Here is a 24,399-nt window from a genome sequence, read left to right on the forward strand (position 1 = left end):
CGTGACCGTCAGCAGAATATAGACTAGGGAAGCAGACGCACGACGACCATAGAAATGGTGTACGGCTTCATGCCACCAGTTTCCAGCGTAGGGCTGAGCAACTGCATCTGCTGGGGCCCGTTAGCTCAGTTGGTTAGAGCGTCGTGCTAATAACGCGAAGGTCGTGGGTTCGATCCCCCCACGGGCCACTGCTCTTTTACTACTACGAAAAGGCAGCGCCGATTTCAGCTGGCGAGTGTGATGACCAAAAGATCATCACCCTGCGTGGAAGTTGACAGAGGATCCGAACCCGACTCGTCGGGAAGCGCTACATCATTCACTCGGCAATGGCCATAATATCTTGAATACACTGGTTCTCAACCGATAAAGAGAAAATGAAAGAAAATGTCCGATTGCCGATGCGCAACCACTTTGGCCCCTGTCAGTACTTGGGCGGGTGAGCGCATGGGAACACAGGGTACTATTGGCAGTTTTACTTCCTATTTTTGTTTCTCCTTAGTTTTCGGAGCTGCAGCCCGATTCGGTCAGGGAGACGCCACCGTGAAATGAAGGGGGCGTGCTGTGTGTCCATCGCCTAGCCTCACCTCTCTTTACCTCTCTCAGTCGTTTCTCGTGCTTGTCGTTTTGATATAGGCCGATTTGAGAGCGTCAGCTCTCGCGTCAGCCGAGCAAAGTCGAGACAAGTCGAGACACACTAAGGGCTGGTATGCAGCGAGTAGGAGGCCGGAAAAACAATAATTTAAGAGCGCGTGGCAAAAGTACTCATACGCGAAATTAAAAGCCTGCTGCGGTGGCCGGGAATCGAACCCGGATCAACTGCTTGGAAGGCAACTATGCTGACCATTACACCACCACCGCACAAGCGAGCGCCCCGCCTCCGCGCTGTGTCGGCTTCCCGCCTGTCGGCAGCGGCCGAAGGTGATCGTACCTGGCAGGCGCATTTCGAGGTAGGCTAGGGGAGCACATCCAGACGCATTCGGACAGCGTATCCGCGCACATTTCGCATCCTTTGGCAAGAGTCGGCGCCGGCGAGGACCGCGTTCTGGCGGCATTTTTAAGCAGTGCAGTGCAGGATTCAGCGTCTGCAGCATCTTCTCCACAGAATGCTACGGCGCTTGACGGCAGTCCCACTTTCCCTTGAGACATCTGCTCGGGAAGCAGCGTGAAGTTGCCGCTGGCCCCAGCATCGGTGGTTCAGTGGTAGAATGCTCGCCTGCCACGCGGGCGGCCCGGGTTCGATTCCCGGCCGATGCATCATTTTGCTTTTCCCGCGATAATGCTGCCGTGTGGCTTGCGCGCTTGAGATGCACGATCCGCAAGAATATATAGCTGGATTCCCTTGAGAAGAACCGAGAACGCAGCACTCGCCGGTCCCCACTAGGACGCTCGCATGATGTTCTGCAGACTAGCGTCGGCTTGGCCTCACAAGTTGCTGTGTCCAGGTGCCTCCGAGGCACTGAGCTTTAACGACAAGGAGTGCTGCCTATCGTTGCAACAGCTGCAGCAACACCGCAATCAACTGGGCCGGCAGTGCGCGTGTAGCAACAGAACACGTTACCCAGGAAGTACAGTGTCTCTACGTCTAATATTGGGTACGGTATTTACCCAGTTTCCAGGACCAGTGGTGCACCCGTGCCTCGGTAGCGCAGTAGGCAGCGCGTAAGTCTCATAATCTTAAGGTCGTGAGTTCGATCCTCACCCGGGGCATTTAATTTTCTGTGACTGATGGTGGCGCTGTTGCTAGGGCGCCAACGTAGTTCTTGTTTGTTATCCACAACTTTTCAACGCTTCAGCGGGAAAATGTTTACCTCCTGTTATTGCTACTTACAGCTTCCCTTTTCCTCTTCTCCCAGCAGAGCATGAAGCCAAAAGCATTGCTCTGCGGCGTTTGAGGTGCGCGCCTTGCCAGTCAGTCTGTGCAAAGATGCTCGCAAAGAGAGAAGGGCGCCGACGCGGCACTCGACACGAAATGCGACAAGCGACCGTACGAACGGTCGAACGAAACGGCCGCATCCGGTGTGGTCTAGTGGCTAGGATACCTGGCTTTCACCCAGGAGGCCCGGGTTCGATTCCCGGTACCGGAACGGAATTTTTTCCACACGAGTCGTGACAAGTTTGAGCTGTCCGAGCGGCCGTTTCCCGTCCTGCTCGCAATATAGCTACTGTTTCGTGACCGTCAGCAGAATATAGACTAGGGAAGCAGACGCACGACGACCATAGAAATGGTGTACGGCTTCATGCCACCAGTTTCCAGCGTAGGGCTGAGCAACTGCATCTGCTGGGGCCCGTTAGCTCAGTTGGTTAGAGCGTCGTGCTAATAACGCGAAGGTCGTGGGTTCGATCCCCCCACGGGCCACTGCTCTTTTACTACTACGAAAAGGCAGCGCCGATTTCAGCTGGCGAGTGTGATGACCAAAAGATCATCACCCTGCGTGGAAGTTGACAGAGGATCCGAACCCGACTCGTCGGGAAGCGCTACATCATTCACTCGGCAATGGCCATAATATCTTGAATACACTGGTTCTCAACCGATAAAGAGAAAATGAAAGAAAATGTCCGATTGCCGATGCGCAACCACTTTGGCCCCTGTCAGTACTTGGGCGGGTGAGCGCATGGGAACACAGGGTACTATTGGCAGTTTTACTTCCTATTTTTGTTTCTCCTTAGTTTTCGGAGCTGCAGCCCGATTCGGTCAGGGAGACGCCACCGTGAAATGAAGGGGGCGTGCTGTGTGTCCATCGCCTAGCCTCACCTCTCTTTACCTCTCTCAGTCGTTTCTCGTGCTTGTCGTTTTGATATAGGCCGATTTGAGAGCGTCAGCTCTCGCGTCAGCCGAGCAAAGTCGAGACAAGTCGAGACACACTAAGGGCTGGTATGCAGCGAGTAGGAGGCCGGAAAAACAATAATTTAAGAGCGCGTGGCAAAAGTACTCATACGCGAAATTAAAAGCCTGCTGCGGTGGCCGGGAATCGAACCCGGATCAACTGCTTGGAAGGCAACTATGCTGACCATTACACCACCACCGCACAAGCGAGCGCCCCGCCTCCGCGCTGTGTCGGCTTCCCGCCTGTCGGCAGCGGCCGAAGGTGATCGTACCTGGCAGGCGCATTTCGAGGTAGGCTAGGGGAGCACATCCAGACGCATTCGGACAGCGTATCCGCGCACATTTCGCATCCTTTGGCAAGAGTCGGCGCCGGCGAGGACCGCGTTCTGGCGGCATTTTTAAGCAGTGCAGTGCAGGATTCAGCGTCTGCAGCATCTTCTCCACAGAATGCTACGGCGCTTGACGGCAGTCCCACTTTCCCTTGAGACATCTGCTCGGGAAGCAGCGTGAAGTTGCCGCTGGCCCCAGCATCGGTGGTTCAGTGGTAGAATGCTCGCCTGCCACGCGGGCGGCCCGGGTTCGATTCCCGGCCGATGCATCATTTTGCTTTTCCCGCGATAATGCTGCCGTGTGGCTTGCGCGCTTGAGATGCACGATCCGCAAGAATATATAGCTGGATTCCCTTGAGAAGAACCGAGAACGCAGCACTCGCCGGTCCCCACTAGGACGCTCGCATGATGTTCTGCAGACTAGCGTCGGCTTGGCCTCACAAGTTGCTGTGTCCAGGTGCCTCCGAGGCACTGAGCTTTAACGACAAGGAGTGCTGCCTATCGTTGCAACAGCTGCAGCAACACCGCAATCAACTGGGCCGGCAGTGCGCGTGTAGCAACAGAACACGTTACCCAGGAAGTACAGTGTCTCTACGTCTAATATTGGGTACGGTATTTACCCAGTTTCCAGGACCAGTGGTGCACCCGTGCCTCGGTAGCGCAGTAGGCAGCGCGTAAGTCTCATAATCTTAAGGTCGTGAGTTCGATCCTCACCCGGGGCATTTAATTTTCTGTGACTGATGGTGGCGCTGTTGCTAGGGCGCCAACGTAGTTCTTGTTTGTTATCCACAACTTTTCAACGCTTCAGCGGGAAAATGTTTACCTCCTGTTATTGCTACTTACAGCTTCCCTTTTCCTCTTCTCCCAGCAGAGCATGAAGCCAAAAGCATTGCTCTGCGGCGTTTGAGGTGCGCGCCTTGCCAGTCAGTCTGTGCAAAGATGCTCGCAAAGAGAGAAGGGCGCCGACGCGGCACTCGACACGAAATGCGACAAGCGACCGTACGAACGGTCGAACGAAACGGCCGCATCCGGTGTGGTCTAGTGGCTAGGATACCTGGCTTTCACCCAGGAGGCCCGGGTTCGATTCCCGGTACCGGAACGGAATTTTTTCCACACGAGTCGTGACAAGTTTGAGCTGTCCGAGCGGCCGTTTCCCGTCCTGCTCGCAATATAGCTACTGTTTCGTGACCGTCAGCAGAATATAGACTAGGGAAGCAGACGCACGACGACCATAGAAATGGTGTACGGCTTCATGCCACCAGTTTCCAGCGTAGGGCTGAGCAACTGCATATGCTGGGGCCCGTTAGCTCAGTTGGTTAGAGCGTCGTGCTAATAACGCGAAGGTCGTGGGTTCGATCCCCCCACGGGCCACTGCTCTTTTACTACTACGAAAAGGCAGCGCCGATTTCAGCTGGCGAGTGTGATGACCAAAAGATCATCACCCTGCGTGGAAGTTGACAGAGGATCCGAACCCGACTCGTCGGGAAGCGCTACATCATTCACTCGGCAATGGCCATAATATCTTGAATACACTGGTTCTCAACCGATAAAGAGAAAATGAAAGAAAATGTCCGATTGCCGATGCGCAACCACTTTGGCCCCTGTCAGTACTTGGGCGGGTGAGCGCATGGGAACACAGGGTACTATTGGCAGTTTTACTTCCTATTTTTGTTTCTCCTTAGTTTTCGGAGCTGCAGCCCGATTCGGTCAGGGAGACGCCACCGTGAAATGAAGGGGGCGTGCTGTGTGTCCATCGCCTAGCCTCACCTCTCTTTACCTCTCTCAGTCGTTTCTCGTGCTTGTCGTTTTGATATAGGCCGATTTGAGAGCGTCAGCTCTCGCGTCAGCCGAGCAAAGTCGAGACAAGTCGAGACACACTAAGGGCTGGTATGCAGCGAGTAGGAGGCCGGAAAAACAATAATTTAAGAGCGCGTGGCAAAAGTACTCATACGCGAAATTAAAAGCCTGCTGCGGTGGCCGGGAATCGAACCCGGATCAACTGCTTGGAAGGCAACTATGCTGACCATTACACCACCACCGCACAAGCGAGCGCCCCGCCTCCGCGCTGTGTCGGCTTCCCGCCTGTCGGCAGCGGCCGAAGGTGATCGTACCTGGCAGGCGCATTTCGAGGTAGGCTAGGGGAGCACATCCAGACGCATTCGGACAGCGTATCCGCGCACATTTCGCATCCTTTGGCAAGAGTCGGCGCCGGCGAGGACCGCGTTCTGGCGGCATTTTTAAGCAGTGCAGTGCAGGATTCAGCGTCTGCAGCATCTTCTCCACAGAATGCTACGGCGCTTGACGGCAGTCCCACTTTCCCTTGAGACATCTGCTCGGGAAGCAGCGTGAAGTTGCCGCTGGCCCCAGCATCGGTGGTTCAGTGGTAGAATGCTCGCCTGCCACGCGGGCGGCCCGGGTTCGATTCCCGGCCGATGCATCATTTTGCTTTTCCCGCGATAATGCTGCCGTGTGGCTTGCGCGCTTGAGATGCACGATCCGCAAGAATATATAGCTGGATTCCCTTGAGAAGAACCGAGAACGCAGCACTCGCCGGTCCCCACTAGGACGCTCGCATGATGTTCTGCAGACTAGCGTCGGCTTGGCCTCACAAGTTGCTGTGTCCAGGTGCCTCCGAGGCACTGAGCTTTAACGACAAGGAGTGCTGCCTATCGTTGCAACAGCTGCAGCAACACCGCAATCAACTGGGCCGGCAGTGCGCGTGTAGCAACAGAACACGTTACCCAGGAAGTACAGTGTCTCTACGTCTAATATTGGGTACGGTATTTACCCAGTTTCCAGGACCAGTGGTGCACCCGTGCCTCGGTAGCGCAGTAGGCAGCGCGTAAGTCTCATAATCTTAAGGTCGTGAGTTCGATCCTCACCCGGGGCATTTAATTTTCTGTGACTGATGGTGGCGCTGTTGCTAGGGCGCCAACGTAGTTCTTGTTTGTTATCCACAACTTTTCAACGCTTCAGCGGGAAAATGTTTACCTCCTGTTATTGCTACTTACAGCTTCCCTTTTCCTCTTCTCCCAGCAGAGCATGAAGCCAAAAGCATTGCTCTGCGGCGTTTGAGGTGCGCGCCTTGCCAGTCAGTCTGTGCAAAGATGCTCGCAAAGAGAGAAGGGCGCCGACGCGGCACTCGACACGAAATGCGACAAGCGACCGTACGAACGGTCGAACGAAACGGCCGCATCCGGTGTGGTCTAGTGGCTAGGATACCTGGTTTTCACCCAGGAGGCCCGGGTTCGATTCCCGGTACCGGAACGGAATTTTTTCCACACGAGTCGTGACAAGTTTGAGCTGTCCGAGCGGCCGTTTCCCGTCCTGCTCGCAATATAGCTACTGTTTCGTGACCGTCAGCAGAATATAGACTAGGGAAGCAGACGCACGACGACCATAGAAATGGTGTACGGCTTCATGCCACCAGTTTCCAGCGTAGGGCTGAGCAACTGCATCTGCTGGGGCCCGTTAGCTCAGTTGGTTAGAGCGTCGTGCTAATAACGCGAAGGTCGTGGGTTCGATCCCCCCACGGGCCACTGCTCTTTTACTACTACGAAAAGGCAGCGCCGATTTCAGCTGGCGAGTGTGATGACCAAAAGATCATCACCCTGCGTGGAAGTTGACAGAGGATCCGAACCCGACTCGTCGGGAAGCGCTACATCATTCACTCGGCAATGGCCATAATATCTTGAATACACTGGTTCTCAACCGATAAAGAGAAAATGAAAGAAAATGTCCGATTGCCGATGCGCAACCACTTTGGCCCCTGTCAGTACTTGGGCGGGTGAGCGCATGGGAACACAGGGTACTATTGGCAGTTTTACTTCCTATTTTTGTTTCTCCTTAGTTTTCGGAGCTGCAGCCCGATTCGGTCAGGGAGACGCCACCGTGAAATGAAGGGGGCGTGCTGTGTGTCCATCGCCTAGCCTCACCTCTCTTTACCTCTCTCAGTCGTTTCTCGTGCTTGTCGTTTTGATATAGGCCGATTTGAGAGCGTCAGCTCTCGCGTCAGCCGAGCAAAGTCGAGACAAGTCGAGACACACTAAGGGCTGGTATGCAGCGAGTAGGAGGCCGGAAAAACAATAATTTAAGAGCGCGTGGCAAAAGTACTCATACGCGAAATTAAAAGCCTGCTGCGGTGGCCGGGAATCGAACCCGGATCAACTGCTTGGAAGGCAACTATGCTGACCATTACACCACCACCGCACAAGCGAGCGCCCCGCCTCCGCGCTGTGTCGGCTTCCCGCCTGTCGGCAGCGGCCGAAGGTGATCGTACCTGGCAGGCGCATTTCGAGGTAGGCTAGGGGAGCACATCCAGACGCATTCGGACAGCGTATCCGCGCACATTTCGCATCCTTTGGCAAGAGTCGGCGCCGGCGAGGACCGCGTTCTGGCGGCATTTTTAAGCAGTGCAGTGCAGGATTCAGCGTCTGCAGCATCTTCTCCACAGAATGCTACGGCGCTTGACGGCAGTCCCACTTTCCCTTGAGACATCTGCTCGGGAAGCAGCGTGAAGTTGCCGCTGGCCCCAGCATCGGTGGTTCAGTGGTAGAATGCTCGCCTGCCACGCGGGCGGCCCGGGTTCGATTCCCGGCCGATGCATCATTTTGCTTTTCCCGCGATAATGCTGCCGTGTGGCTTGCGCGCTTGAGATGCACGATCCGCAAGAATATATAGCTGGATTCCCTTGAGAAGAACCGAGAACGCAGCACTCGCCGGTCCCCACTAGGACGCTCGCATGATGTTCTGCAGACTAGCGTCGGCTTGGCCTCACAAGTTGCTGTGTCCAGGTGCCTCCGAGGCACTGAGCTTTAACGACAAGGAGTGCTGCCTATCGTTGCAACAGCTGCAGCAACACCGCAATCAACTGGGCCGGCAGTGCGCGTGTAGCAACAGAACACGTTACCCAGGAAGTACAGTGTCTCTACGTCTAATATTGGGTACGGTATTTACCCAGTTTCCAGGACCAGTGGTGCACCCGTGCCTCGGTAGCGCAGTAGGCAGCGCGTAAGTCTCATAATCTTAAGGTCGTGAGTTCGATCCTCACCCGGGGCATTTAATTTTCTGTGACTGATGGTGGCGCTGTTGCTAGGGCGCCAACGTAGTTCTTGTTTGTTATCCACAACTTTTCAACGCTTCAGCGGGAAAATGTTTACCTCCTGTTATTGCTACTTACAGCTTCCCTTTTCCTCTTCTCCCAGCAGAGCATGAAGCCAAAAGCATTGCTCTGCGGCGTTTGAGGTGCGCGCCTTGCCAGTCAGTCTGTGCAAAGATGCTCGCAAAGAGAGAAGGGCGCCGACGCGGCACTCGACACGAAATGCGACAAGCGACCGTACGAACGGTCGAACGAAACGGCCGCATCCGGTGTGGTCTAGTGGCTAGGATACCTGGTTTTCACCCAGGAGGCCCGGGTTCGATTCCCGGTACCGGAACGGAATTTTTTCCACACGAGTCGTGACAAGTTTGAGCTGTCCGAGCGGCCGTTTCCCGTCCTGCTCGCAATATAGCTACTGTTTCGTGACCGTCAGCAGAATATAGACTAGGGAAGCAGACGCACGACGACCATAGAAATGGTGTACGGCTTCATGCCACCAGTTTCCAGCGTAGGGCTGAGCAACTGCATCTGCTGGGGCCCGTTAGCTCAGTTGGTTAGAGCGTCGTGCTAATAACGCGAAGGTCGTGGGTTCGATCCCCCCACGGGCCACTGCTCTTTTACTACTACGAAAAGGCAGCGCCGATTTCAGCTGGCGAGTGTGATGACCAAAAGATCATCACCCTGCGTGGAAGTTGACAGAGGATCCGAACCCGACTCGTCGGGAAGCGCTACATCATTCACTCGGCAATGGCCATAATATCTTGAATACACTGGTTCTCAACCGATAAAGAGAAAATGAAAGAAAATGTCCGATTGCCGATGCGCAACCACTTTGGCCCCTGTCAGTACTTGGGCGGGTGAGCGCATGGGAACACAGGGTACTATTGGCAGTTTTACTTCCTATTTTTGTTTCTCCTTAGTTTTCGGAGCTGCAGCCCGATTCGGTCAGGGAGACGCCACCGTGAAATGAAGGGGGCGTGCTGTGTGTCCATCGCCTAGCCTCACCTCTCTTTACCTCTCTCAGTCGTTTCTCGTGCTTGTCGTTTTGATATAGGCCGATTTGAGAGCGTCAGCTCTCGCGTCAGCCGAGCAAAGTCGAGACAAGTCGAGACACACTAAGGGCTGGTATGCAGCGAGTAGGAGGCCGGAAAAACAATAATTTAAGAGCGCGTGGCAAAAGTACTCATACGCGAAATTAAAAGCCTGCTGCGGTGGCCGGGAATCGAACCCGGATCAACTGCTTGGAAGGCAACTATGCTGACCATTACACCACCACCGCACAAGCGAGCGCCCCGCCTCCGCGCTGTGTCGGCTTCCCGCCTGTCGGCAGCGGCCGAAGGTGATCGTACCTGGCAGGCGCATTTCGAGGTAGGCTAGGGGAGCACATCCAGACGCATTCGGACAGCGTATCCGCGCACATTTCGCATCCTTTGGCAAGAGTCGGCGCCGGCGAGGACCGCGTTCTGGCGGCATTTTTAAGCAGTGCAGTGCAGGATTCAGCGTCTGCAGCATCTTCTCCACAGAATGCTACGGCGCTTGACGGCAGTCCCACTTTCCCTTGAGACATCTGCTCGGGAAGCAGCGTGAAGTTGCCGCTGGCCCCAGCATCGGTGGTTCAGTGGTAGAATGCTCGCCTGCCACGCGGGCGGCCCGGGTTCGATTCCCGGCCGATGCATCATTTTGCTTTTCCCGCGATAATGCTGCCGTGTGGCTTGCGCGCTTGAGATGCACGATCCGCAAGAATATATAGCTGGATTCCCTTGAGAAGAACCGAGAACGCAGCACTCGCCGGTCCCCACTAGGACGCTCGCATGATGTTCTGCAGACTAGCGTCGGCTTGGCCTCACAAGTTGCTGTGTCCAGGTGCCTCCGAGGCACTGAGCTTTAACGACAAGGAGTGCTGCCTATCGTTGCAACAGCTGCAGCAACACCGCAATCAACTGGGCCGGCAGTGCGCGTGTAGCAACAGAACACGTTACCCAGGAAGTACAGTGTCTCTACGTCTAATATTGGGTACGGTATTTACCCAGTTTCCAGGACCAGTGGTGCACCCGTGCCTCGGTAGCGCAGTAGGCAGCGCGTAAGTCTCATAATCTTAAGGTCGTGAGTTCGATCCTCACCCGGGGCATTTAATTTTCTGTGACTGATGGTGGCGCTGTTGCTAGGGCGCCAACGTAGTTCTTGTTTGTTATCCACAACTTTTCAACGCTTCAGCGGGAAAATGTTTACCTCCTGTTATTGCTACTTACAGCTTCCCTTTTCCTCTTCTCCCAGCAGAGCATGAAGCCAAAAGCATTGCTCTGCGGCGTTTGAGGTGCGCGCCTTGCCAGTCAGTCTGTGCAAAGATGCTCGCAAAGAGAGAAGGGCGCCGACGCGGCACTCGACACGAAATGCGACAAGCGACCGTACGAACGGTCGAACGAAACGGCCGCATCCGGTGTGGTCTAGTGGCTAGGATACCTGGCTTTCACCCAGGAGGCCCGGGTTCGATTCCCGGTACCGGAACGGAATTTTTTCCACACGAGTCGTGACAAGTTTGAGCTGTCCGAGCGGCCGTTTCCCGTCCTGCTCGCAATATAGCTACTGTTTCGTGACCGTCAGCAGAATATAGACTAGGGAAGCAGACGCACGACGACCATAGAAATGGTGTACGGCTTCATGCCACCAGTTTCCAGCGTAGGGCTGAGCAACTGCATCTGCTGGGGCCCGTTAGCTCAGTTGGTTAGAGCGTCGTGCTAATAACGCGAAGGTCGTGGGTTCGATCCCCCCACGGGCCACTGCTCTTTTACTACTACGAAAAGGCAGCGCCGATTTCAGCTGGCGAGTGTGATGACCAAAAGATCATCACCCTGCGTGGAAGTTGACAGAGGATCCGAACCCGACTCGTCGGGAAGCGCTACATCATTCACTCGGCAATGGCCATAATATCTTGAATACACTGGTTCTCAACCGATAAAGAGAAAATGAAAGAAAATGTCCGATTGCCGATGCGCAACCACTTTGGCCCCTGTCAGTACTTGGGCGGGTGAGCGCATGGGAACACAGGGTACTATTGGCAGTTTTACTTCCTATTTTTGTTTCTCCTTAGTTTTCGGAGCTGCAGCCCGATTCGGTCAGGGAGACGCCACCGTGAAATGAAGGGGGCGTGCTGTGTGTCCATCGCCTAGCCTCACCTCTCTTTACCTCTCTCAGTCGTTTCTCGTGCTTGTCGTTTTGATATAGGCCGATTTGAGAGCGTCAGCTCTCGCGTCAGCCGAGCAAAGTCGAGACAAGTCGAGACACACTAAGGGCTGGTATGCAGCGAGTAGGAGGCCGGAAAAACAATAATTTAAGAGCGCGTGGCAAAAGTACTCATACGCGAAATTAAAAGCCTGCTGCGGTGGCCGGGAATCGAACCCGGATCAACTGCTTGGAAGGCAACTATGCTGACCATTACACCACCACCGCACAAGCGAGCGCCCCGCCTCCGCGCTGTGTCGGCTTCCCGCCTGTCGGCAGCGGCCGAAGGTGATCGTACCTGGCAGGCGCATTTCGAGGTAGGCTAGGGGAGCACATCCAGACGCATTCGGACAGCGTATCCGCGCACATTTCGCATCCTTTGGCAAGAGTCGGCGCCGGCGAGGACCGCGTTCTGGCGGCATTTTTAAGCAGTGCAGTGCAGGATTCAGCGTCTGCAGCATCTTCTCCACAGAATGCTACGGCGCTTGACGGCAGTCCCACTTTCCCTTGAGACATCTGCTCGGGAAGCAGCGTGAAGTTGCCGCTGGCCCCAGCATCGGTGGTTCAGTGGTAGAATGCTCGCCTGCCACGCGGGCGGCCCGGGTTCGATTCCCGGCCGATGCATCATTTTGCTTTTCCCGCGATAATGCTGCCGTGTGGCTTGCGCGCTTGAGATGCACGATCCGCAAGAATATATAGCTGGATTCCCTTGAGAAGAACCGAGAACGCAGCACTCGCCGGTCCCCACTAGGACGCTCGCATGATGTTCTGCAGACTAGCGTCGGCTTGGCCTCACAAGTTGCTGTGTCCAGGTGCCTCCGAGGCACTGAGCTTTAACGACAAGGAGTGCTGCCTATCGTTGCAACAGCTGCAGCAACACCGCAATCAACTGGGCCGGCAGTGCGCGTGTAGCAACAGAACACGTTACCCAGGAAGTACAGTGTCTCTACGTCTAATATTGGGTACGGTATTTACCCAGTTTCCAGGACCAGTGGTGCACCCGTGCCTCGGTAGCGCAGTAGGCAGCGCGTAAGTCTCATAATCTTAAGGTCGTGAGTTCGATCCTCACCCGGGGCATTTAATTTTCTGTGACTGATGGTGGCGCTGTTGCTAGGGCGCCAACGTAGTTCTTGTTTGTTATCCACAACTTTTCAACGCTTCAGCGGGAAAATGTTTACCTCCTGTTATTGCTACTTACAGCTTCCCTTTTCCTCTTCTCCCAGCAGAGCATGAAGCCAAAAGCATTGCTCTGCGGCGTTTGAGGTGCGCGCCTTGCCAGTCAGTCTGTGCAAAGATGCTCGCAAAGAGAGAAGGGCGCCGACGCGGCACTCGACACGAAATGCGACAAGCGACCGTACGAACGGTCGAACGAAACGGCCGCATCCGGTGTGGTCTAGTGGCTAGGATACCTGGCTTTCACCCAGGAGGCCCGGGTTCGATTCCCGGTACCGGAACGGAATTTTTTCCACACGAGTCGTGACAAGTTTGAGCTGTCCGAGCGGCCGTTTCCCGTCCTGCTCGCAATATAGCTACTGTTTCGTGACCGTCAGCAGAATATAGACTAGGGAAGCAGACGCACGACGACCATAGAAATGGTGTACGGCTTCATGCCACCAGTTTCCAGCGTAGGGCTGAGCAACTGCATCTGCTGGGGCCCGTTAGCTCAGTTGGTTAGAGCGTCGTGCTAATAACGCGAAGGTCGTGGGTTCGATCCCCCCACGGGCCACTGCTCTTTTACTACTACGAAAAGGCAGCGCCGATTTCAGCTGGCGAGTGTGATGACCAAAAGATCATCACCCTGCGTGGAAGTTGACAGAGGATCCGAACCCGACTCGTCGGGAAGCGCTACATCATTCACTCGGCAATGGCCATAATATCTTGAATACACTGGTTCTCAACCGATAAAGAGAAAATGAAAGAAAATGTCCGATTGCCGATGCGCAACCACTTTGGCCCCTGTCAGTACTTGGGCGGGTGAGCGCATGGGAACACAGGGTACTATTGGCAGTTTTACTTCCTATTTTTGTTTCTCCTTAGTTTTCGGAGCTGCAGCCCGATTCGGTCAGGGAGACGCCACCGTGAAATGAAGGGGGCGTGCTGTGTGTCCATCGCCTAGCCTCACCTCTCTTTACCTCTCTCAGTCGTTTCTCGTGCTTGTCGTTTTGATATAGGCCGATTTGAGAGCGTCAGCTCTCGCGTCAGCCGAGCAAAGTCGAGACAAGTCGAGACACACTAAGGGCTGGTATGCAGCGAGTAGGAGGCCGGAAAAACAATAATTTAAGAGCGCGTGGCAAAAGTACTCATACGCGAAATTAAAAGCCTGCTGCGGTGGCCGGGAATCGAACCCGGATCAACTGCTTGGAAGGCAACTATGCTGACCATTACACCACCACCGCACAAGCGAGCGCCCCGCCTCCGCGCTGTGTCGGCTTCCCGCCTGTCGGCAGCGGCCGAAGGTGATCGTACCTGGCAGGCGCATTTCGAGGTAGGCTAGGGGAGCACATCCAGACGCATTCGGACAGCGTATCCGCGCACATTTCGCATCCTTTGGCAAGAGTCGGCGCCGGCGAGGACCGCGTTCTGGCGGCATTTTTAAGCAGTGCAGTGCAGGATTCAGCGTCTGCAGCATCTTCTCCACAGAATGCTACGGCGCTTGACGGCAGTCCCACTTTCCCTTGAGACATCTGCTCGGGAAGCAGCGTGAAGTTGCCGCTGGCCCCAGCATCGGTGGTTCAGTGGTAGAATGCTCGCCTGCCACGCGGGCGGCCCGGGTTCGATTCCCGGCCGATGCATCATTTTGCTTTTCCCGCGATAATGCTGCCGTGTGGCTTGCGCGCTTGAGATGCACGATCCGCAAGAATATATAGCTGGATTCCCTTGAGAAGAACCGAGAACGCAGCACTCGCCGGTCCCCACTAGGACGCTCGCATGATGTTCTGCAGACTAGCGTCGGCTTGGCCTCACAAGTTGCTGTGTCCAGGTGCCTCCGAGGCACTGAGCTTTAACGACAAGGAGTGCTGCCTATCGTTGCAACAGCTGCAGCAACACCGCAATCAACTGGGCCGGCAGTGCGCGTGTAGCAACAGAACACGTTACCCAGGAAGTACAGTGTCTCTACGTCTAATATTGGGTACGGTATTTACCCAGTTTCCAGGACCAGTGGTGCACCCGTGCCTCGGTAGCGCAGTAGGCAGCGCGTAAGTCTCATAATCTTAAGGTCGTGAGTTCGATCCTCACCCGGGGCATTTAATTTTCTGTGACTGATGGTGGCGCTGTTGCTAGGGCGCCAACGTAGTTCTTGTTTGTTATCCACAACTTTTCAACGCTTCAGCGGGAAAATGTTTACCTCCTGTTATTGCTACTTACAGCTTCCCTTTTCCTCTTCTCCCAGCAGAGCATGAAGCCAAAAGCATTGCTCTGCGGCGTTTGAGGTGCGCGCCTTGCCAGTCAGTCTGTGCAAAGATGCTCGCAAAGAGAGAAGGGCGCCGACGCGGCACTCGACACGAAATGCGACAAGCGACCGTACGAACGGTCGAACGAAACGGCCGCATCCGGTGTGGTCTAGTGGCTAGGATACCTGGTTTTCACCCAGGAGGCCCGGGTTCGATTCCCGGTACCGGAACGGAATTTTTTCCACACGAGTCGTGACAAGTTTGAGCTGTCCGAGCGGCCGTTTCCCGTCCTGCTCGCAATATAGCTACTGTTTCGTGACCGTCAGCAGAATATAGACTAGGGAAGCAGACGCACGACGACCATAGAAATGGTGTACGGCTTCATGCCACCAGTTTCCAGCGTAGGGCTGAGCAACTGCATCTGCTGGGGCCCGTTAGCTCAGTTGGTTAGAGCGTCGTGCTAATAACGCGAAGGTCGTGGGTTCGATCCCCCCACGGGCCACTGCTCTTTTACTACTACGAAAAGGCAGCGCCGATTTCAGCTGGCGAGTGTGATGACCAAAAGATCATCACCCTGCGTGGAAGTTGACAGAGGATCCGAACCCGACTCGTCGGGAAGCGCTACATCATTCACTCGGCAATGGCCATAATATCTTGAATACACTGGTTCTCAACCGATAAAGAGAAAATGAAAGAAAATGTCCGATTGCCGATGCGCAACCACTTTGGCCCCTGTCAGTACTTGGGCGGGTGAGCGCATGGGAACACAGGGTACTATTGGCAGTTTTACTTCCTATTTTTGTTTCTCCTTAGTTTTCGGAGCTGCAGCCCGATTCGGTCAGGGAGACGCCACCGTGAAATGAAGGGGGCGTGCTGTGTGTCCATCGCCTAGCCTCACCTCTCTTTACCTCTCTCAGTCGTTTCTCGTGCTTGTCGTTTTGATATAGGCCGATTTGAGAGCGTCAGCTCTCGCGTCAGCCGAGCAAAGTCGAGACAAGTCGAGACACACTAAGGGCTGGTATGCAGCGAGTAGGAGGCCGGAAAAACAATAATTTAAGAGCGCGTGGCAAAAGTACTCATACGCGAAATTAAAAGCCTGCTGCGGTGGCCGGGAATCGAACCCGGATCAACTGCTTGGAAGGCAACTATGCTGACCATTACACCACCACCGCACAAGCGAGCGCCCCGCCTCCGCGCTGTGTCGGCTTCCCGCCTGTCGGCAGCGGCCGAAGGTGATCGTACCTGGCAGGCGCATTTCGAGGTAGGCTAGGGGAGCACATCCAGACGCATTCGGACAGCGTATCCGCGCACATTTCGCATCCTTTGGCAAGAGTCGGCGCCGGCGAGGACCGCGTTCTGGCGGCATTTTTAAGCAGTGCAGTGCAGGATTCAGCGTCTGCAGCATCTTCTCCACAGAATGCTACGGCGCTTGACGGCAGTCCCACTTTCCCTTGAGACATCTGCTCGGGAAGCAGCGTGAAGTTGCCGCTGGCCCCAGCATCGGTGGTTCAGTGGTAGAATGCTCGCCTGCCACGCGGGCGGCCCGGGTTCGATTCCCGGCCGATGCATCATTTTGCTTTTCCCGCGATAATGCTGCCGTGTGGCTTGCGCGCTTGAGATGCACGATCCGCAAGAATATATAGCTGGATTCCCTTGAGAAGAACCGAGAACGCAGCACTCGCCGGTCCCCACTAGGACGCTCGCATGATGTTCTGCAGACTAGCGTCGGCTTGGCCTCACAAGTTGCTGTGTCCAGGTGCCTCCGAGGCACTGAGCTTTAACGACAAGGAGTGCTGCCTATCGTTGCAACAGCTGCAGCAACACCGCAATCAACTGGGCCGGCAGTGCGCGTGTAGCAACAGAACACGTTACCCAGGAAGTACAGTGTCTCTACGTCTAATATTGGGTACGGTATTTACCCAGTTTCCAGGACCAGTGGTGCACCCGTGCCTCGGTAGCGCAGTAGGCAGCGCGTAAGTCTCATAATCTTAAGGTCGTGAGTTCGATCCTCACCCGGGGCATTTAATTTTCTGTGACTGATGGTGGCGCTGTTGCTAGGGCGCCAACGTAGTTCTTGTTTGTTATCCACAACTTTTCAACGCTTCAGCGGGAAAATGTTTACCTCCTGTTATTGCTACTTACAGCTTCCCTTTTCCTCTTCTCCCAGCAGAGCATGAAGCCAAAAGCATTGCTCTGCGGCGTTTGAGGTGCGCGCCTTGCCAGTCAGTCTGTGCAAAGATGCTCGCAAAGAGAGAAGGGCGCCGACGCGGCACTCGACACGAAATGCGACAAGCGACCGTACGAACGGTCGAACGAAACGGCCGCATCCGGTGTGGTCTAGTGGCTAGGATACCTGGCTTTCACCCAGGAGGCCCGGGTTCGATTCCCGGTACCGGAACGGAATTTTTTCCACACGAGTCGTGACAAGTTTGAGCTGTCCGAGCGGCCGTTTCCCGTCCTGCTCGCAATATAGCTACTGTTTCGTGACCGTCAGCAGAATATAGACTAGGGAAGCAGACGCACGACGACCATAGAAATGGTGTACGGCTTCATGCCACCAGTTTCCAGCGTAGGGCTGAGCAACTGCATCTGCTGGGGCCCGTTAGCTCAGTTGGTTAGAGCGTCGTGCTAATAACGCGAAGGTCGTGGGTTCGATCCCCCCACGGGCCACTGCTCTTTTACTACTACGAAAAGGCAGCGCCGATTTCAGCTGGCGAGTGTGATGACCAAAAGATCATCACCCTGCGTGGAAGTTGACAGAGGATCCGAACCCGACTCGTCGGGAAGCGCTACATCATTCACTCGGCAATGGCCATAATATCTTGAATACACTGGTTCTCAACCGATAAAGAGAAAATGAAAGAAAATGTCCGATTGCCGATGCGCAACCACTTTGGCCCCTGTCAGTACTTGGGCGGGTGAGCGCATGGGAACACAGGGTACTATTGGCAGTTTTACTTCCTATTTTTGTTTCTCCTTAGTTTTCGGAGCTGCAGCCCGATTCGGTCAGGGAGACGCCACCGTGAAATGAAGGGGGCGTGCTGTGTGTCCATCGCCTAGCCTCACCTCTCTTTACCTCTCTCAGTCGTTTCTCGTGCTTGTCGTTTTGATATAGGCCGATTTGAGAGCGTCAGCTCTCGCGTCAGCCGAGCAAAGTCGAGACAAGTCGAGACACACTAAGGGCTGGTATGCAGCGAGTAGGAGGCCGGAAAAACAATAATTTAAGAGCGCGTGGCAAAAGTACTCATACGCGAAATTAAAAGCCTGCTGCGGTGGCCGGGAATCGAACCCGGATCAACTGCTTGGAAGGCAACTATGCTGACCATTACACCACCACCGCACAAGCGAGCGCCCCGCCTCCGCGCTGTGTCGGCTTCCCGCCTGTCGGCAGCGGCCGAAGGTGATCGTACCTGGCAGGCGCATTTCGAGGTAGGCTAGGGGAGCACATCCAGACGCATTCGGACAGCGTATCCGCGCACATTTCGCATCCTTTGGCAAGAGTCGGCGCCGGCGAGGACCGCGTTCTGGCGGCATTTTTAAGCAGTGCAGTGCAGGATTCAGCGTCTGCAGCATCTTCTCCACAGAATGCTACGGCGCTTGACGGCAGTCCCACTTTCCCTTGAGACATCTGCTCGGGAAGCAGCGTGAAGTTGCCGCTGGCCCCAGCATCGGTGGTTCAGTGGTAGAATGCTCGCCTGCCACGCGGGCGGCCCGGGTTCGATTCCCGGCCGATGCATCATTTTGCTTTTCCCGCGATAATGCTGCCGTGTGGCTTGCGCGCTTGAGATGCACGATCCGCAAGAATATATAGCTGGATTCCCTTGAGAAGAACCGAGAACGCAGCACTCGCCGGTCCCCACTAGGACGCTCGCATGATGTTCTGCAGACTAGCGTCGGCTTGGCCTCACAAGTTGCTGTGTCCAGGTGCCTCCGAGGCACTGAGCTTTAACGACAAGGAGTGCTGCCTATCGTTGCAACAGCTGCAGCAACACCGCAATCAACTGGGCCGGCAGTGCGCGTGTAGCAACAGAACACGTTACCCAGGAAGTACAGTGTCTCTACGTCTAATATTGGGTACGGTATTTACCCAGTTTCCAGGACCAGTGGTGCACCCGTGCCTCGGTAGCGCAGTAGGCAGCGCGTAAGTCTCATAATCTTAAGGTCGTGAGTTCGATCCTCACCCGGGGCATTTAATTTTCTGTGACTGATGGTGGCGCTGTTGCTAGGGCGCCAACGTAGTTCTTGTTTGTTATCCACAACTTTTCAACGCTTCAGCGGGAAAATGTTTACCTCCTGTTATTGCTACTTACAGCTTCCCTTTTCCTCTTCTCCCAGCAGAGCATGAAGCCAAAAGCATTGCTCTGCGGCGTTTGAGGTGCGCGCCTTGCCAGTCAGTCTGTGCAAAGATGCTCGCAAAGAGAGAAGGGCGCCGACGCGGCACTCGACACGAAATGCGACAAGCGACCGTACGAACGGTCGAACGAAACGGCCGCATCCGGTGTGGTCTAGTGGCTAGGATACCTGGTTTTCACCCAGGAGGCCCGGGTTCGATTCCCGGTACCGGAACGGAATTTTTTCCACACGAGTCGTGACAAGTTTGAGCTGTCCGAGCGGCCGTTTCCCGTCCTGCTCGCAATATAGCTACTGTTTCGTGACCGTCAGCAGAATATAGACTAGGGAAGCAGACGCACGACGACCATAGAAATGGTGTACGGCTTCATGCCACCAGTTTCCAGCGTAGGGCTGAGCAACTGCATCTGCTGGGGCCCGTTAGCTCAGTTGGTTAGAGCGTCGTGCTAATAACGCGAAGGTCGTGGGTTCGATCCCCCCACGGGCCACTGCTCTTTTACTACTACGAAAAGGCAGCGCCGATTTCAGCTGGCGAGTGTGATGACCAAAAGATCATCACCCTGCGTGGAAGTTGACAGAGGATCCGAACCCGACTCGTCGGGAAGCGCTACATCATTCACTCGGCAATGGCCATAATATCTTGAATACACTGGTTCTCAACCGATAAAGAGAAAATGAAAGAAAATGTCCGATTGCCGATGCGCAACCACTTTGGCCCCTGTCAGTACTTGGGCGGGTGAGCGCATGGGAACACAGGGTACTATTGGCAGTTTTACTTCCTATTTTTGTTTCTCCTTAGTTTTCGGAGCTGCAGCCCGATTCGGTCAGGGAGACGCCACCGTGAAATGAAGGGGGCGTGCTGTGTGTCCATCGCCTAGCCTCACCTCTCTTTACCTCTCTCAGTCGTTTCTCGTGCTTGTCGTTTTGATATAGGCCGATTTGAGAGCGTCAGCTCTCGCGTCAGCCGAGCAAAGTCGAGACAAGTCGAGACACACTAAGGGCTGGTATGCAGCGAGTAGGAGGCCGGAAAAACAATAATTTAAGAGCGCGTGGCAAAAGTACTCATACGCGAAATTAAAAGCCTGCTGCGGTGGCCGGGAATCGAACCCGGATCAACTGCTTGGAAGGCAACTATGCTGACCATTACACCACCACCGCACAAGCGAGCGCCCCGCCTCCGCGCTGTGTCGGCTTCCCGCCTGTCGGCAGCGGCCGAAGGTGATCGTACCTGGCAGGCGCATTTCGAGGTAGGCTAGGGGAGCACATCCAGACGCATTCGGACAGCGTATCCGCGCACATTTCGCATCCTTTGGCAAGAGTCGGCGCCGGCGAGGACCGCGTTCTGGCGGCATTTTTAAGCAGTGCAGTGCAGGATTCAGCGTCTGCAGCATCTTCTCCACAGAATGCTACGGCGCTTGACGGCAGTCCCACTTTCCCTTGAGACATCTGCTCGGGAAGCAGCGTGAAGTTGCCGCTGGCCCCAGCATCGGTGGTTCAGTGGTAGAATGCTCGCCTGCCACGCGGGCGGCCCGGGTTCGATTCCCGGCCGATGCATCATTTTGCTTTTCCCGCGATAATGCTGCCGTGTGGCTTGCGCGCTTGAGATGCACGATCCGCAAGAATATATAGCTGGATTCCCTTGAGAAGAACCGAGAACGCAGCACTCGCCGGTCCCCACTAGGACGCTCGCATGATGTTCTGCAGACTAGCGTCGGCTTGGCCTCACAAGTTGCTGTGTCCAGGTGCCTCCGAGGCACTGAGCTTTAACGACAAGGAGTGCTGCCTATCGTTGCAACAGCTGCAGCAACACCGCAATCAACTGGGCCGGCAGTGCGCGTGTAGCAACAGAACACGTTACCCAGGAAGTACAGTGTCTCTACGTCTAATATTGGGTACGGTATTTACCCAGTTTCCAGGACCAGTGGTGCACCCGTGCCTCGGTAGCGCAGTAGGCAGCGCGTAAGTCTCATAATCTTAAGGTCGTGAGTTCGATCCTCACCCGGGGCATTTAATTTTCTGTGACTGATGGTGGCGCTGTTGCTAGGGCGCCAACGTAGTTCTTGTTTGTTATCCACAACTTTTCAACGCTTCAGCGGGAAAATGTTTACCTCCTGTTATTGCTACTTACAGCTTCCCTTTTCCTCTTCTCCCAGCAGAGCATGAAGCCAAAAGCATTGCTCTGCGGCGTTTGAGGTGCGCGCCTTGCCAGTCAGTCTGTGCAAAGATGCTCGCAAAGAGAGAAGGGCGCCGACGCGGCACTCGACACGAAATGCGACAAGCGACCGTACGAACGGTCGAACGAAACGGCCGCATCCGGTGTGGTCTAGTGGCTAGGATACCTGGCTTTCACCCAGGAGGCCCGGGTTCGATTCCCGGTACCGGAACGGAATTTTTTCCACACGAGTCGTGACAAGTTTGAGCTGTCCGAGCGGCCGTTTCCCGTCCTGCTCGCAATATAGCTACTGTTTCGTGACCGTCAGCAGAATATAGACTAGGGAAGCAGACGCACGACGACCATAGAAATGGTGTACGGCTTCATGCCACCAGTTTCCAGCGTAGGGCTGAGCAACTGCATCTGCTGGGGCCCGTTAGCTCAGTTGGTTAGAGCGTCGTGCTAATAACGCGAAGGTCGTGGGTTCGATCCCCCCACGGGCCACTGCTCTTTTACTACTACGAAAAGGCAGCGCCGATTTCAGCTGGCGAGTGTGATGACCAAAAGATCATCACCCTGCGTGGAAGTTGACAGAGGATCCGAACCCGACTCGTCGGGAAGCGCTACATCATTCACTCGGCAATGGCCATAATATCTTGAATACACTGGTTCTCAACCGATAAAGAGAAAATGAAAGAAAATGTCCGATTGCCGATGCGCAACCACTTTGGCCCCTGTCAGTACTTGGGCGGGTGAGCGCATGGGAACACAGGGTACTATTGGCAGTTTTACTTCCTATTTTTGTTTCTCCTTAGTTTTCGGAGCTGCAGCCCGATTCGGTCAGGGAGACGCCACCGTGAAATGAAGGGGGCGTGCTGTGTGTCCATCGCCTAGCCTCACCTCTCTTTACCTCTCTCAGTCGTTTCTCGTGCTTGTCGTTTTGATATAGGCCGATTTGAGAGCGTCAGCTCTCGCGTCAGCCGAGCAAAGTCGAGACAAGTCGAGACACACTAAGGGCTGGTATGCAGCGAGTAGGAGGCCGGAAAAACAATAATTTAAGAGCGCGTGGCAAAAGTACTCATACGCGAAATTAAAAGCCTGCTGCGGTGGCCGGGAATCGAACCCGGATCAACTGCTTGGAAGGCAACTATGCTGACCATTACACCACCACCGCACAAGCGAGCGCCCCGCCTCCGCGCTGTGTCGGCTTCCCGCCTGTCGGCAGCGGCCGAAGGTGATCGTACCTGGCAGGCGCATTTCGAGGTAGGCTAGGGGAGCACATCCAGACGCATTCGGACAGCGTATCCGCGCACATTTCGCATCCTTTGGCAAGAGTCGGCGCCGGCGAGGACCGCGTTCTGGCGGCATTTTTAAGCAGTGCAGTGCAGGATTCAGCGTCTGCAGCATCTTCTCCACAGAATGCTACGGCGCTTGACGGCAGTCCCACTTTCCCTTGAGACATCTGCTCGGGAAGCAGCGTGAAGTTGCCGCTGGCCCCAGCATCGGTGGTTCAGTGGTAGAATGCTCGCCTGCCACGCGGGCGGCCCGGGTTCGATTCCCGGCCGATGCATCATTTTGCTTTTCCCGCGATAATGCTGCCGTGTGGCTTGCGCGCTTGAGATGCACGATCCGCAAGAATATATAGCTGGATTCCCTTGAGAAGAACCGAGAACGCAGCACTCGCCGGTCCCCACTAGGACGCTCGCATGATGTTCTGCAGACTAGCGTCGGCTTGGCCTCACAAGTTGCTGTGTCCAGGTGCCTCCGAGGCACTGAGCTTTAACGACAAGGAGTGCTGCCTATCGTTGCAACAGCTGCAGCAACACCGCAATCAACTGGGCCGGCAGTGCGCGTGTAGCAACAGAACACGTTACCCAGGAAGTACAGTGTCTCTACGTCTAATATTGGGTACGGTATTTACCCAGTTTCCAGGACCAGTGGTGCACCCGTGCCTCGGTAGCGCAGTAGGCAGCGCGTAAGTCTCATAATCTTAAGGTCGTGAGTTCGATCCTCACCCGGGGCATTTAATTTTCTGTGACTGATGGTGGCGCTGTTGCTAGGGCGCCAACGTAGTTCTTGTTTGTTATCCACAACTTTTCAACGCTTCAGCGGGAAAATGTTTACCTCCTGTTATTGCTACTTACAGCTTCCCTTTTCCTCTTCTCCCAGCAGAGCATGAAGCCAAAAGCATTGCTCTGCGGCGTTTGAGGTGCGCGCCTTGCCAGTCAGTCTGTGCAAAGATGCTCGCAAAGAGAGAAGGGCGCCGACGCGGCACTCGACACGAAATGCGACAAGCGACCGTACGAACGGTCGAACGAAACGGCCGCATCCGGTGTGGTCTAGTGGCTAGGATACCTGGCTTTCACCCAGGAGGCCCGGGTTCGATTCCCGGTACCGGAACGGAATTTTTTCCACACGAGTCGTGACAAGTTTGAGCTGTCCGAGCGGCCGTTTCCCGTCCTGCTCGCAATATAGCTACTGTTTCGTGACCGTCAGCAGAATATAGACTAGGGAAGCAGACGCACGACGACCATAGAAATGGTGTACGGCTTCATGCCACCAGTTTCCAGCGTAGGGCTGAGCAACTGCATCTGCTGGGGCCCGTTAGCTCAGTTGGTTAGAGCGTCGTGCTAATAACGCGAAGGTCGTGGGTTCGATCCCCCCACGGGCCACTGCTCTTTTACTACTACGAAAAGGCAGCGCCGATTTCAGCTGGCGAGTGTGATGACCAAAAGATCATCACCCTGCGTGGAAGTTGACAGAGGATCCGAACCCGACTCGTCGGGAAGCGCTACATCATTCACTCGGCAATGGCCATAATATCTTGAATACACTGGTTCTCAACCGATAAAGAGAAAATGAAAGAAAATGTCCGATTGCCGATGCGCAACCACTTTGGCCCCTGTCAGTACTTGGGCGGGTGAGCGCATGGGAACACAGGGTACTATTGGCAGTTTTACTTCCTATTTTTGTTTCTCCTTAGTTTTCGGAGCTGCAGCCCGATTCGGTCAGGGAGACGCCACCGTGAAATGAAG

The 24,399-nt window shown here is 55.0% G+C and overlaps 56 non-coding genes across 56 annotated transcripts; 45 read left to right on the forward strand and 11 right to left on the reverse strand.

The window, feature by feature from the left end:
- Positions 1-114: 114 nt before the first annotated feature.
- On the forward strand, positions 115-188 carry Trnai-aau. The gene has a single exon. It is a non-coding gene; the product is annotated as a tRNA-Ile (tRNA).
- A 598-nt stretch (positions 189-786) lies between these two features.
- Positions 787-858, reverse strand: Trnag-ucc. Its single transcript has one exon. It is a non-coding gene; the product is annotated as a tRNA-Gly (tRNA).
- Positions 859-1,183: 325 nt separating this feature from the next.
- On the forward strand, positions 1,184-1,254 carry Trnag-gcc. The gene has a single exon. It is a non-coding gene; the product is annotated as a tRNA-Gly (tRNA).
- A 380-nt stretch (positions 1,255-1,634) lies between these two features.
- On the forward strand, positions 1,635-1,707 carry Trnam-cau. Its single transcript has one exon. It is a non-coding gene; the product is annotated as a tRNA-Met (tRNA).
- Positions 1,708-2,012: 305 nt separating this feature from the next.
- Trnae-uuc lies at positions 2,013-2,084 on the forward strand. Its single transcript has one exon. It is a non-coding gene; the product is annotated as a tRNA-Glu (tRNA).
- A 198-nt stretch (positions 2,085-2,282) lies between these two features.
- Positions 2,283-2,356, forward strand: Trnai-aau. The gene has a single exon. It is a non-coding gene; the product is annotated as a tRNA-Ile (tRNA).
- A 598-nt stretch (positions 2,357-2,954) lies between these two features.
- Positions 2,955-3,026, reverse strand: Trnag-ucc. Its single transcript has one exon. It is a non-coding gene; the product is annotated as a tRNA-Gly (tRNA).
- A 325-nt stretch (positions 3,027-3,351) lies between these two features.
- Positions 3,352-3,422, forward strand: Trnag-gcc. The gene has a single exon. It is a non-coding gene; the product is annotated as a tRNA-Gly (tRNA).
- A 380-nt stretch (positions 3,423-3,802) lies between these two features.
- Trnam-cau lies at positions 3,803-3,875 on the forward strand. The gene has a single exon. It is a non-coding gene; the product is annotated as a tRNA-Met (tRNA).
- A 305-nt stretch (positions 3,876-4,180) lies between these two features.
- Trnae-uuc lies at positions 4,181-4,252 on the forward strand. The gene has a single exon. It is a non-coding gene; the product is annotated as a tRNA-Glu (tRNA).
- Positions 4,253-4,450: 198 nt separating this feature from the next.
- On the forward strand, positions 4,451-4,524 carry Trnai-aau. The gene has a single exon. It is a non-coding gene; the product is annotated as a tRNA-Ile (tRNA).
- A 598-nt stretch (positions 4,525-5,122) lies between these two features.
- Trnag-ucc lies at positions 5,123-5,194 on the reverse strand. Its single transcript has one exon. It is a non-coding gene; the product is annotated as a tRNA-Gly (tRNA).
- Positions 5,195-5,519: 325 nt separating this feature from the next.
- Positions 5,520-5,590, forward strand: Trnag-gcc. The gene has a single exon. It is a non-coding gene; the product is annotated as a tRNA-Gly (tRNA).
- Positions 5,591-5,970: 380 nt separating this feature from the next.
- Trnam-cau lies at positions 5,971-6,043 on the forward strand. The gene has a single exon. It is a non-coding gene; the product is annotated as a tRNA-Met (tRNA).
- Positions 6,044-6,348: 305 nt separating this feature from the next.
- Positions 6,349-6,420, forward strand: Trnae-uuc. The gene has a single exon. It is a non-coding gene; the product is annotated as a tRNA-Glu (tRNA).
- Positions 6,421-6,618: 198 nt separating this feature from the next.
- Positions 6,619-6,692, forward strand: Trnai-aau. Its single transcript has one exon. It is a non-coding gene; the product is annotated as a tRNA-Ile (tRNA).
- A 598-nt stretch (positions 6,693-7,290) lies between these two features.
- Positions 7,291-7,362, reverse strand: Trnag-ucc. The gene has a single exon. It is a non-coding gene; the product is annotated as a tRNA-Gly (tRNA).
- A 325-nt stretch (positions 7,363-7,687) lies between these two features.
- Trnag-gcc lies at positions 7,688-7,758 on the forward strand. Its single transcript has one exon. It is a non-coding gene; the product is annotated as a tRNA-Gly (tRNA).
- A 380-nt stretch (positions 7,759-8,138) lies between these two features.
- On the forward strand, positions 8,139-8,211 carry Trnam-cau. The gene has a single exon. It is a non-coding gene; the product is annotated as a tRNA-Met (tRNA).
- A 305-nt stretch (positions 8,212-8,516) lies between these two features.
- Positions 8,517-8,588, forward strand: Trnae-uuc. Its single transcript has one exon. It is a non-coding gene; the product is annotated as a tRNA-Glu (tRNA).
- A 198-nt stretch (positions 8,589-8,786) lies between these two features.
- Positions 8,787-8,860, forward strand: Trnai-aau. The gene has a single exon. It is a non-coding gene; the product is annotated as a tRNA-Ile (tRNA).
- A 598-nt stretch (positions 8,861-9,458) lies between these two features.
- On the reverse strand, positions 9,459-9,530 carry Trnag-ucc. The gene has a single exon. It is a non-coding gene; the product is annotated as a tRNA-Gly (tRNA).
- Positions 9,531-9,855: 325 nt separating this feature from the next.
- On the forward strand, positions 9,856-9,926 carry Trnag-gcc. Its single transcript has one exon. It is a non-coding gene; the product is annotated as a tRNA-Gly (tRNA).
- Positions 9,927-10,306: 380 nt separating this feature from the next.
- On the forward strand, positions 10,307-10,379 carry Trnam-cau. Its single transcript has one exon. It is a non-coding gene; the product is annotated as a tRNA-Met (tRNA).
- Positions 10,380-10,684: 305 nt separating this feature from the next.
- Trnae-uuc lies at positions 10,685-10,756 on the forward strand. Its single transcript has one exon. It is a non-coding gene; the product is annotated as a tRNA-Glu (tRNA).
- Positions 10,757-10,954: 198 nt separating this feature from the next.
- On the forward strand, positions 10,955-11,028 carry Trnai-aau. The gene has a single exon. It is a non-coding gene; the product is annotated as a tRNA-Ile (tRNA).
- A 598-nt stretch (positions 11,029-11,626) lies between these two features.
- On the reverse strand, positions 11,627-11,698 carry Trnag-ucc. Its single transcript has one exon. It is a non-coding gene; the product is annotated as a tRNA-Gly (tRNA).
- Positions 11,699-12,023: 325 nt separating this feature from the next.
- Positions 12,024-12,094, forward strand: Trnag-gcc. Its single transcript has one exon. It is a non-coding gene; the product is annotated as a tRNA-Gly (tRNA).
- Positions 12,095-12,474: 380 nt separating this feature from the next.
- Trnam-cau lies at positions 12,475-12,547 on the forward strand. Its single transcript has one exon. It is a non-coding gene; the product is annotated as a tRNA-Met (tRNA).
- A 305-nt stretch (positions 12,548-12,852) lies between these two features.
- Trnae-uuc lies at positions 12,853-12,924 on the forward strand. Its single transcript has one exon. It is a non-coding gene; the product is annotated as a tRNA-Glu (tRNA).
- A 198-nt stretch (positions 12,925-13,122) lies between these two features.
- Trnai-aau lies at positions 13,123-13,196 on the forward strand. Its single transcript has one exon. It is a non-coding gene; the product is annotated as a tRNA-Ile (tRNA).
- A 598-nt stretch (positions 13,197-13,794) lies between these two features.
- Positions 13,795-13,866, reverse strand: Trnag-ucc. The gene has a single exon. It is a non-coding gene; the product is annotated as a tRNA-Gly (tRNA).
- A 325-nt stretch (positions 13,867-14,191) lies between these two features.
- Trnag-gcc lies at positions 14,192-14,262 on the forward strand. Its single transcript has one exon. It is a non-coding gene; the product is annotated as a tRNA-Gly (tRNA).
- A 380-nt stretch (positions 14,263-14,642) lies between these two features.
- On the forward strand, positions 14,643-14,715 carry Trnam-cau. Its single transcript has one exon. It is a non-coding gene; the product is annotated as a tRNA-Met (tRNA).
- Positions 14,716-15,020: 305 nt separating this feature from the next.
- Trnae-uuc lies at positions 15,021-15,092 on the forward strand. Its single transcript has one exon. It is a non-coding gene; the product is annotated as a tRNA-Glu (tRNA).
- Positions 15,093-15,290: 198 nt separating this feature from the next.
- Trnai-aau lies at positions 15,291-15,364 on the forward strand. The gene has a single exon. It is a non-coding gene; the product is annotated as a tRNA-Ile (tRNA).
- Positions 15,365-15,962: 598 nt separating this feature from the next.
- Positions 15,963-16,034, reverse strand: Trnag-ucc. The gene has a single exon. It is a non-coding gene; the product is annotated as a tRNA-Gly (tRNA).
- Positions 16,035-16,359: 325 nt separating this feature from the next.
- Positions 16,360-16,430, forward strand: Trnag-gcc. The gene has a single exon. It is a non-coding gene; the product is annotated as a tRNA-Gly (tRNA).
- A 380-nt stretch (positions 16,431-16,810) lies between these two features.
- On the forward strand, positions 16,811-16,883 carry Trnam-cau. The gene has a single exon. It is a non-coding gene; the product is annotated as a tRNA-Met (tRNA).
- A 305-nt stretch (positions 16,884-17,188) lies between these two features.
- On the forward strand, positions 17,189-17,260 carry Trnae-uuc. The gene has a single exon. It is a non-coding gene; the product is annotated as a tRNA-Glu (tRNA).
- A 198-nt stretch (positions 17,261-17,458) lies between these two features.
- Positions 17,459-17,532, forward strand: Trnai-aau. Its single transcript has one exon. It is a non-coding gene; the product is annotated as a tRNA-Ile (tRNA).
- Positions 17,533-18,130: 598 nt separating this feature from the next.
- Trnag-ucc lies at positions 18,131-18,202 on the reverse strand. Its single transcript has one exon. It is a non-coding gene; the product is annotated as a tRNA-Gly (tRNA).
- Positions 18,203-18,527: 325 nt separating this feature from the next.
- Trnag-gcc lies at positions 18,528-18,598 on the forward strand. The gene has a single exon. It is a non-coding gene; the product is annotated as a tRNA-Gly (tRNA).
- A 380-nt stretch (positions 18,599-18,978) lies between these two features.
- On the forward strand, positions 18,979-19,051 carry Trnam-cau. Its single transcript has one exon. It is a non-coding gene; the product is annotated as a tRNA-Met (tRNA).
- A 305-nt stretch (positions 19,052-19,356) lies between these two features.
- On the forward strand, positions 19,357-19,428 carry Trnae-uuc. The gene has a single exon. It is a non-coding gene; the product is annotated as a tRNA-Glu (tRNA).
- A 198-nt stretch (positions 19,429-19,626) lies between these two features.
- Positions 19,627-19,700, forward strand: Trnai-aau. Its single transcript has one exon. It is a non-coding gene; the product is annotated as a tRNA-Ile (tRNA).
- Positions 19,701-20,298: 598 nt separating this feature from the next.
- Trnag-ucc lies at positions 20,299-20,370 on the reverse strand. The gene has a single exon. It is a non-coding gene; the product is annotated as a tRNA-Gly (tRNA).
- Positions 20,371-20,695: 325 nt separating this feature from the next.
- On the forward strand, positions 20,696-20,766 carry Trnag-gcc. Its single transcript has one exon. It is a non-coding gene; the product is annotated as a tRNA-Gly (tRNA).
- Positions 20,767-21,146: 380 nt separating this feature from the next.
- On the forward strand, positions 21,147-21,219 carry Trnam-cau. Its single transcript has one exon. It is a non-coding gene; the product is annotated as a tRNA-Met (tRNA).
- Positions 21,220-21,524: 305 nt separating this feature from the next.
- On the forward strand, positions 21,525-21,596 carry Trnae-uuc. Its single transcript has one exon. It is a non-coding gene; the product is annotated as a tRNA-Glu (tRNA).
- Positions 21,597-21,794: 198 nt separating this feature from the next.
- Trnai-aau lies at positions 21,795-21,868 on the forward strand. Its single transcript has one exon. It is a non-coding gene; the product is annotated as a tRNA-Ile (tRNA).
- A 598-nt stretch (positions 21,869-22,466) lies between these two features.
- Trnag-ucc lies at positions 22,467-22,538 on the reverse strand. The gene has a single exon. It is a non-coding gene; the product is annotated as a tRNA-Gly (tRNA).
- Positions 22,539-22,863: 325 nt separating this feature from the next.
- Positions 22,864-22,934, forward strand: Trnag-gcc. Its single transcript has one exon. It is a non-coding gene; the product is annotated as a tRNA-Gly (tRNA).
- A 380-nt stretch (positions 22,935-23,314) lies between these two features.
- Positions 23,315-23,387, forward strand: Trnam-cau. The gene has a single exon. It is a non-coding gene; the product is annotated as a tRNA-Met (tRNA).
- A 305-nt stretch (positions 23,388-23,692) lies between these two features.
- Positions 23,693-23,764, forward strand: Trnae-uuc. The gene has a single exon. It is a non-coding gene; the product is annotated as a tRNA-Glu (tRNA).
- Positions 23,765-23,962: 198 nt separating this feature from the next.
- On the forward strand, positions 23,963-24,036 carry Trnai-aau. Its single transcript has one exon. It is a non-coding gene; the product is annotated as a tRNA-Ile (tRNA).
- Positions 24,037-24,399: the final 363 nt, after the last annotated feature.

Source organism: Schistocerca piceifrons, unplaced genomic scaffold (genome assembly GCF_021461385.2).
Source record: "Schistocerca piceifrons isolate TAMUIC-IGC-003096 unplaced genomic scaffold, iqSchPice1.1 HiC_scaffold_579, whole genome shotgun sequence".
NCBI lineage: Eukaryota > Metazoa > Arthropoda > Insecta > Orthoptera > Acrididae > Schistocerca > Schistocerca piceifrons.